Here is an 8,204-nt window from a genome sequence, read left to right as displayed (position 1 = left end):
AGCAAATCAAATCTGGCAAGTCAAATCTGGTCCAAAGACAGTCGTCCACTGACATCTAATATGCAAACTGCTTCTCTATAGATTCCCTGTGCTGTGGCTCATCCACAAAATCATCATAGCCTACTGTAGATTCATTAACATTCAAAAGCAAAGTATGAAGCATTACAATGAATATGAGCGTACTCAAGTACAATGAATATGAGTGTACTCATGTGCAATGAATATGAGCGTACTCAAGTGCAATGAATATGAGCGTACTCAAGTGCAATGAATATGAGCGTACTCAAGTGCAATGAATATGAGTGTACTCAAGTGACAGGCGCTGCTAGCATACTCTGCCAATCTGAATATAAAAATGTGCAAGTGTAAGAAATTGTCATACAGTAACCCTTTTGGTATTGCAGTTATGTAAGTCCACCACAAGGTGGTAATTGTCATACAGTAGCCCTTTTGGTATTGCAGTTATGTAAGTCCACCACAAGGTGGTAATTGTCATACAGTAGCCCTTTTGGTATTGCAGTTATGTAAGTCCACCACAAGGTGGTAATTGTCATACAGTAACCCTTTTGGTATTGCAGTTATGTAAGTCCACCACAAGGTGGTAATGTTGCACTTCAGCGACGCTTTTTGCTCTAAACTGAACTTCCTGTTTGACTGTACCACCATCCCTGACCAAGGGGGGGGGGGTCAAAATCCCTCTTTATGCAGAGCAGAGGCATCGACTGTCCCATGGAAGTGTGTGGGCATAGATCAGAATTTCACCACATATGCTATGATCTTGCTTCTCTAGAGTTAGGAAGGTGAATTTGGGGCACAACATTTTTTAGCACTTTAGAACATTCCAGTCTGGAGAATATGGCCTTTATATCAGGTGTGCCCCTGTTACCTATTCTGCTGCAAGCACATATGAATTCACCCCTGTTATCTATTCTGCTGCTGTTGGCCTTTATATCAGGCGTGACCCTGTTACCTATCCTGCTGCAAGCACATATGAATTCACCCCTGTTACCTATTCTGCTGCTGTTGGCTGGTTGCTACGGTACGTCTATGCTCTACTATACCTTGACAACACATCCGCTGGCCAGCTGAACCAAATCCTGTGATATCTAATGACAAAATAAGAAATTAAAATAAGAATACAAGAGAAATTGAAAACTTTCATCATGCCTGTCCCCGAGTCTTTCTGATAGAATTGCAACATACTAAACCATATTAAAGCTTTCTGAATCGTGTGTGTGTGTGTGTGTGTATGTGTGTGTGTGTGTGTGTGTGTGTGTGTGTGTGTGTGTGTAGGGGATACTAAAACATATTAAGGCTTTCTGAATCATATTTCATGGCAACTGTGCCCAACTCCCAACAGGAGAGAAATGAGAGATTTGCATGGTGCTTTTTCCAGTAGGCCCATTAGCCTGTTTCATTTGCATTGAGCTTATGCACTAACCCAGCTGATTTCACCCATGGGTTGTGCTGGTTATAGCTCATGCACTAACCCAGCTGATTTCACCCATATCTCATGCTCCAAAATCACTGAGTAAATGTGTCTGCGACCCGTGACATTTCAGAATTTGATAAAGCACTGACATGAGATGCATTTGTGAAATGCACATTTCTGGTGGGTGTGCTATTAGGTTTTGCATGTTTTCTACATTAGAAGCACTTGCTCACTTGCCGGGTCTGACGTTTTACATTGATGGCAGTCACTAGGTGGCATTACATAACAAACATGTAGGGTACAATGATACTTCCAAGTTATTAGCTTAAGACATATTTTTTTTTTCTGATATGCAGGGCAATGCAGATAACAGAAGTTATCCTAAAATCTGCTTTCTGCCTACCTGCTCAGGGGGACAGGCTAGGGGAGTAGGGCTTTACCAGAATGAATTAGGCATATCAGCATCAGCCTCATCATAGTATCTAATATTTAGGCATATCAGCATCAGCCTCATCATAGTATCTAATATTTAGGCATATCAGCATCAGCCTCATCATAGTATCTAATATTTAGGCATATCAGCATCAGCCTCATAGTATCTACTATTTAGGAACATTTCAGACCAACCTTGAATTTCCCCTTGGGGATCAATAAAGTATCTATCTATCTATCTATCTATCTATCAATTAACCAAGGAGCTTTAGCACTTAAGAGCTTCTTAACGAATCTGGGAAACGCGGCCATTATCTATTAACCTTTAAAGTTTCATTCAATGCACTGTGACTTTGTAACACATTCTCCTGTTTCTGTGGTAAAATACTAAAATCACAGCATATTACAACATAATAAACATCATTAGTGACATCTTGGCATCATGTTTGTCAAATTAAAAAAAAGAAGAGTATTAAAATTGATCATGTGATATCAGTGTTTTTGCCATTCTTTCTGTTGCCAGTTGGTGGCACTATCCCAAATATGCATTATGGACATGTAAATATCATCATTACCATGGTATTCAATGACCTGTGAAATGTACTGTACTGTGTTGGGCAAGTTACTGAAAATTGGTAATAAGTTACAGTTATAGTTACTTCTTTTAAAAGTAATCAAATTACTTGACCAGTTACTGTATATCAAAAGTAATTAGTTACTAGGGAAGGTAACTTTTAAGTTACTTTTATGTCTGCTTTCTAAATGTAAATATGAACAGCACTGTACATTCAATCAACTTATTATATGGCTCTCTAGAATGTTGAGGGAGCTCCCATTCACTTTGAATGGGCCTCTCAACGTTCTACCGGTCCGTTATATTTGCATAATGACCGCTCCGAAGGTATAATGACCGCTGCCAATGGCAACGGGTTCACTCCGCTAGTTGTTGCGGAAGCCACGAAACGGTAGCCAAGTCATTGCTAAAGACACATTGAGATAAGTTTATTTTCTCGTTTTGGCAAGTATACAGCCATATAATAAGCGCGATAATGTATAGAACGCCGGTCATTATCTGAAAATAATTCCCTTCAGTACGAAGCAAAACCCCTCCGCTGCGCGTCGGGGTTCTGTCCGTCCTGTCGGGAATTATTTTCCGATAATGACCGGCGTTCTATACATTATCCCTTACATATTCAACTCTGCCCGGCTTAACGGCTGCACTGCAGTCCGTGTGAAGTCTAGCTTTGGTTGTTTGCATGGAGTGGCGCCTTCAGCATTCGTAGGGCTGGGGTCTTTCAATGCTCATTGATTGATTTGATCGGTGTATCATTGCGCCACCCGGCGATGTCAGATCAGAAGCAGCTGAAGTAAGCCTATCTTGACTTCTTGTCTCCAAGCGTTCATTTTTCACAAAAGAGAGTAGTGTAAAGTAACTAACTCATTTATATTTCAGTAATTGTAATTGCGTTACTTGATTTAAAAAAATACTTAGTTACATGCTCGTTACCGCTAAAAGTAGTGGAATTACAGTAATGCGTTACGCCCAACACTGGAAATGTAAAACATTTCAAGCGAAGCGATGCAAGGTGAATTATGACACATTTATTGTTTATGTGAAAGGGTATTAAAAGTCATAGTTTCACCATTTCTTCAAATTACAACATATAAGGAGGGAAAGTAATCTCATCGCCCCCTACTGGTTGCGTTCCTAGAGGCTAGCGGGAGTGGATGGGATTTTCTTTTAGAAGAAATATTAGGGCCGGGACTTTAGCGCGTTAATTACGATTAATTAATTACACAAACATTAATGCGTTAAAAAAATTGACGCATTTTAATCGTATGCCTATTTATTTTTGCACCGCGGAACGTTTCTCACTGGATGAGTTTCAGACGGACCGATTATACTGGAGCACCAAGTAACGCGCATGAGTTCGGTTCAGACAAAACAAACCACAGTGGCACAGTGAACATGAACAAAGAAGCTGATGTGACCGCGTTGGTTGGCCCCGTGGATGGGAAATGTTGTTACAAAAAACGAACGGATGGAAGCGTAGATAAGAGCATGGTTGTGTGCAACCTATGCAACAAGGACGTATCACCGCAGGTATCACCTCAGTGCAAAACATAAAGCAGCTAGCTGCTAGCGTGGACAAAGTATTGTGATTCTCCAGACACTTGAGGGAAACCTCTGAGCTTTATTTATGAAACAAATAGCAACCGAGTTGCTGTTACAGCCACAACTCACGCTTATAACAGTAATCCACCGCACCTAATTCCATGTCCAACTTTCATAGACCTAAAAGAAACTTCACACTCAGAACCGCATACAAGCACACACGCACACACGTAAACTCCGCCCCCCAGTTCCCCTTAAAGGGACACAACAATTTCATGAACTCAACTCAAGGTAACAGGTGACACAATTAACAGGATATCACAGTATTATAGTTTACAGAAGGTCTACCTAGGCTACATGAATTTCTGAAAATGTACTATTTCTAAATATGGTATTGCTACACTTTATGGCAAAAATTGCACTGGTCTGTTGGACTTATTAATAAACAATATTTTTGTTGCTTAAGCTTAGGCCTATGTATTCAGTCATTATCCAATAGTAGGCTATACTAAAAATCCATGTGAAAAAAAAATACTTCTCACTGTTCTCAGGTCATATATTTATATACAATTAAAATGCGATTAATTTCGATTAATTAATTACAAAGCCTCTAATTAATTAGATTATTTTTTTTAATCGAGTCCCAGCCCTAAGAAATATATCTCGGCCCACAATGGGAAGTTAGTTAAATGCCTTCAATATGCTATGCATTGGGGTCAGCTCTAGTGCTTCTAGTGGTCATGCTTTATTTTTTAAAGAGGAACTATGCAGGATTGGCAGTGTATGCCCAGCTTTAGGAGAAGTGCGTAAAAATGGATCATGTCCAAAACGCACAAAATCTCAATTACCTCACTTTCTGTGGGCGTTGCTAATGACATGTATGCAAAAGTTGTTTGTTTTAGGTAGAAACATACACCTGACAAATTTGGTGTGTGTCGCTAAAAGTATACAGTATGCCAACAACAAGTCGCAGTGACTTACTGTAAGGAGGTGGTCACACTAGAGGTTTCTATTTACAGAAAACACTTGACCTGGGTGTTTTTTCAAAAGAGAAAAAGCCGACAGGGTTTTTTTTATTTCCCCAAAACAGCACCGAACGTTCATTTAAGTTCCCATGACAACTGCCGTTCTAGAGCACAAGTACACTACCCGTAGCCTACGTTACAGTTACGTTACGTTCTTTGCTACTGGTTAGCATTAGCTTGCCAGGTGAGCGGATGAAAACTGAAAATGAATACTAACAATTATGCCCCAAAATCCCACCAATCGACCTCCAGATGGTCTCCTTATGGTAAATGTTGTGGTATATAACTTGTTGGTCATGTCGTATAGCTCTACATGTTTTCTCAAAAGAGCAACTAATTGTTCGGCTGGCATCTTTTTTCTTTGTTTGATCGCCATTTTTTTCTTTTGGAAAATGTTTTCTTTTGGAAAAAAGAACTTCAGTAAAGTTTTCACTATGACGCAAACTCTCGTTCATTGGTCAGCTGTCAAAAAAACACTTGACGTGGGGTGTTTTTTCTTGGAGAGTAGAAATTTCTCAACTTGAAAACAACCCAGGGTAGGTGGGAAAAAACGCTGGTGGCGTTAACCCTAGCGCTAGGTGGCACTAACTCTATTGGTGTGTGTGCAGGCCTTCATCCCTGTGTATTCTATTGGTGTGTGTGCAGGCCTTCATCCCTGTATATTCTATTGGTGTGTGTGCAAGCCTTCATCCCTGTGTATTCTATTGGTGTGTGTGCAAGCCTTCATCCCTGTGTATTCTATTGATATGTGTGTGTGCAAGCCTTTGTGTTTTCTATTGACACTTTCAAATCCCATTTCAAAGCCCATCTCTACTCCTTAGCTTTTAACTCAGTTTAAGCCCCCCCACCACCACCTCACCCTAGATTTTAGATGCTTAACTTCTTTACTCTGTTTATCTATCTTTATTGCTTTGTTTTTATGGGTTTTTTCTATACTTTATTTTACTATTAATTAGGGCCGGGACTTTAGCGCGTTAATTACGATTAATTAATTACACAAACATTAATGCGTTAAAAAAATTGACGCATTTTAATCGTATGCCTATTTATTTTTGCACCGCGGAACGTTTCTCACTGGATGAGTTTCAGACGGACCGATTATACTGGAGCACCAAGTAACGCGCATGAGTTCGGTTCAGACAAAACAAACCACAGTGGCACAGTGAACATGAACAAAGAAGCTGATGTGACCGCGTTGGTTGGCCCCGTGGATGGGAAATGTTGTTACAAAAAACGAACGGATGGAAGCGTAGATAAGAGCATGGTTGTGTGCAACCTATGCAACAAGGACGTATCACCGCAGGTATCACCTCAGTGCAAAACATAAAGCAGCTAGCTGCTAGCGTGGACAAAGTATTGTGATTCTCCAGACACTTGAGGGAAACCTCTGAGCTTTATTTATGAAACAAATAGCAACCGAGTTGCTGTTACAGCCACAACTCACGCTTATAACAGTAATCCACCGCACCTAATTCCATGTCCAACTTTCATAGACCTAAAAGAAACTTCACACTCAGAACCGCATACAAGCACACACGCACACACGTAAACTCCGCCCCCCAGTTCCCCTTAAAGGGACACAACAATTTCATGAACTCAACTCAAGGTAACAGGTGACACAATTAACAGGATATCACAGTATTATAGTTTACAGAAGGTCTACCTAGGCTACATGAATTTCTGAAAATGTACTATTTCTAAATATGGTATTGCTACACTTTATGGCAAAAATTGCACTGGTCTGTTGGACTTATTAATAAACAATATTTTTGTTGCTTAAGCTTAGGCCTATGTATTCAGTCATTATCCAATAGTAGGCTATACTAAAAATCCATGTGAAAAAAAAATACTTCTCACTGTTCTCAGGTCATATATTTATATACAATTAAAATGCGATTAATTTCGATTAATTAATTACAAAGCCTCTAATTAATTAGATTATTTTTTTTAATCGAGTCCCAGCCCTACTATTAATATTTTACTTACATATTATTCTCACTGTATCTACTCTACCATCACTTTGCATTGCTATTTTGGTTTCATTATTATTATTATTACTTACTAATCTTTACTATGTTTCTTTAAAGTTACTTTATAATTATTTTACTTTATTTTTATTTTTCTTTTCTTTTCTTTTATTTTACAGCACTTTGGTCAACTGTGGTTGTTTTTTGTTCTATATAAATAAATTGACATTGACATTGTGTGTGTGTGTGTGTCCCTGTGTATTCTCTTGCAATCAGCAATCTCCTAATCAATGCAGCAGAATAATGTGTGTGTGTGTGTGTGTGTGTGTGTGTGTGTGTGTGTGTGTGTGTGTGTGTGTGTGTGTGTGTGTGTGTGTGCAAGCCTTCATCCCTGTGTATTCTATTGGTGTGTGTGTGTGTGTGTGTGTGTGTAAGCTTTCATCCCTGTGTATTCTATTGATAGTGTGTGTGTGTGTGTGTGTGTGTGTGTGTGTAAGCCTTCATCCCTGTGTATTCTATATGTTTTTCTTAATATGGTCACACAGTTAACCAGGACTAATTTAAAAGAACTTCCCCCAACAATAGCAAACAAATAGATCAACTGTAGAATGTCAAAAAGATGAATTTACATTGAGACGTAAACACTCAGATGCATAAACGTGTATGCATGCAGGCGGACAGACAGAGAGTTTTACATACACTCATAGTCTAACTGATCACACCTTTTGACGTTTGAATGTGAAAATCACCATAAGCAGGTATTTGGCATTTTATCATTAGATGATGAAACACATGAAGATTAATAACAGTTTTGAGACAGTCTGGTCTGCTCTTCATTATTGCATCACTTGTCATTATTGTAATAAAAGCTGTTTTCATTATCATTTTTCAAATACTATTGTATTAATAAAACAAAAATCTATTATCATGACAACCCCAAGTAGTTAATTACTGTAGGTAATTAAGCCCCAATTAGTTAATTACTGTAACAGGGTCTTACCTGTCAGATAGCTCTGTAGCTGTGTCCCTATGGTCACCCCTTCTGGTTACGCTGCTTGCCTCTGTGAGAATGACACCACTGTGACTGGTGCGGCGATTTACATTGCTGGTATGTTTCTCTTCATGCAAAATCACCTTTGCTACACCGCACACAGATCTCATTGTTTTCTACAGACACGCAACTCTGCCGATATCTTCCTGCACCAACAATAGGCTTTTGTTTACTGTAAATG

The 8,204-nt window shown here is 39.2% G+C and overlaps 1 protein-coding gene across 1 annotated transcript in view; it reads right to left on the bottom strand.

Annotated features, from left to right (window-relative positions):
• Positions 1 to 7,982, bottom strand: part of LOC134059664 (macrophage mannose receptor 1-like) — a 15,023-nt gene extending 7,041 nt beyond the window's left edge. Inside the window, exon 1 of the mRNA XM_062516108.1 lies at positions 7,973 to 7,982. The gene's annotated coding sequence lies outside the window, so the exon portion shown is untranslated. The remainder of the gene's footprint in view (positions 1 to 7,972) is intronic.
• Between the last annotated feature and the right edge of the window lie 222 nt (positions 7,983 to 8,204).

The sequence above is a fragment of the Sardina pilchardus genome, chromosome 16, assembly GCF_963854185.1.
Source record: "Sardina pilchardus chromosome 16, fSarPil1.1, whole genome shotgun sequence".
NCBI lineage: Eukaryota > Metazoa > Chordata > Actinopteri > Clupeiformes > Clupeidae > Sardina > Sardina pilchardus.
The sequence above is the reverse complement of the archived record's forward strand: the minus strand, read 5'-3'. Positions and strand labels throughout refer to the sequence as shown.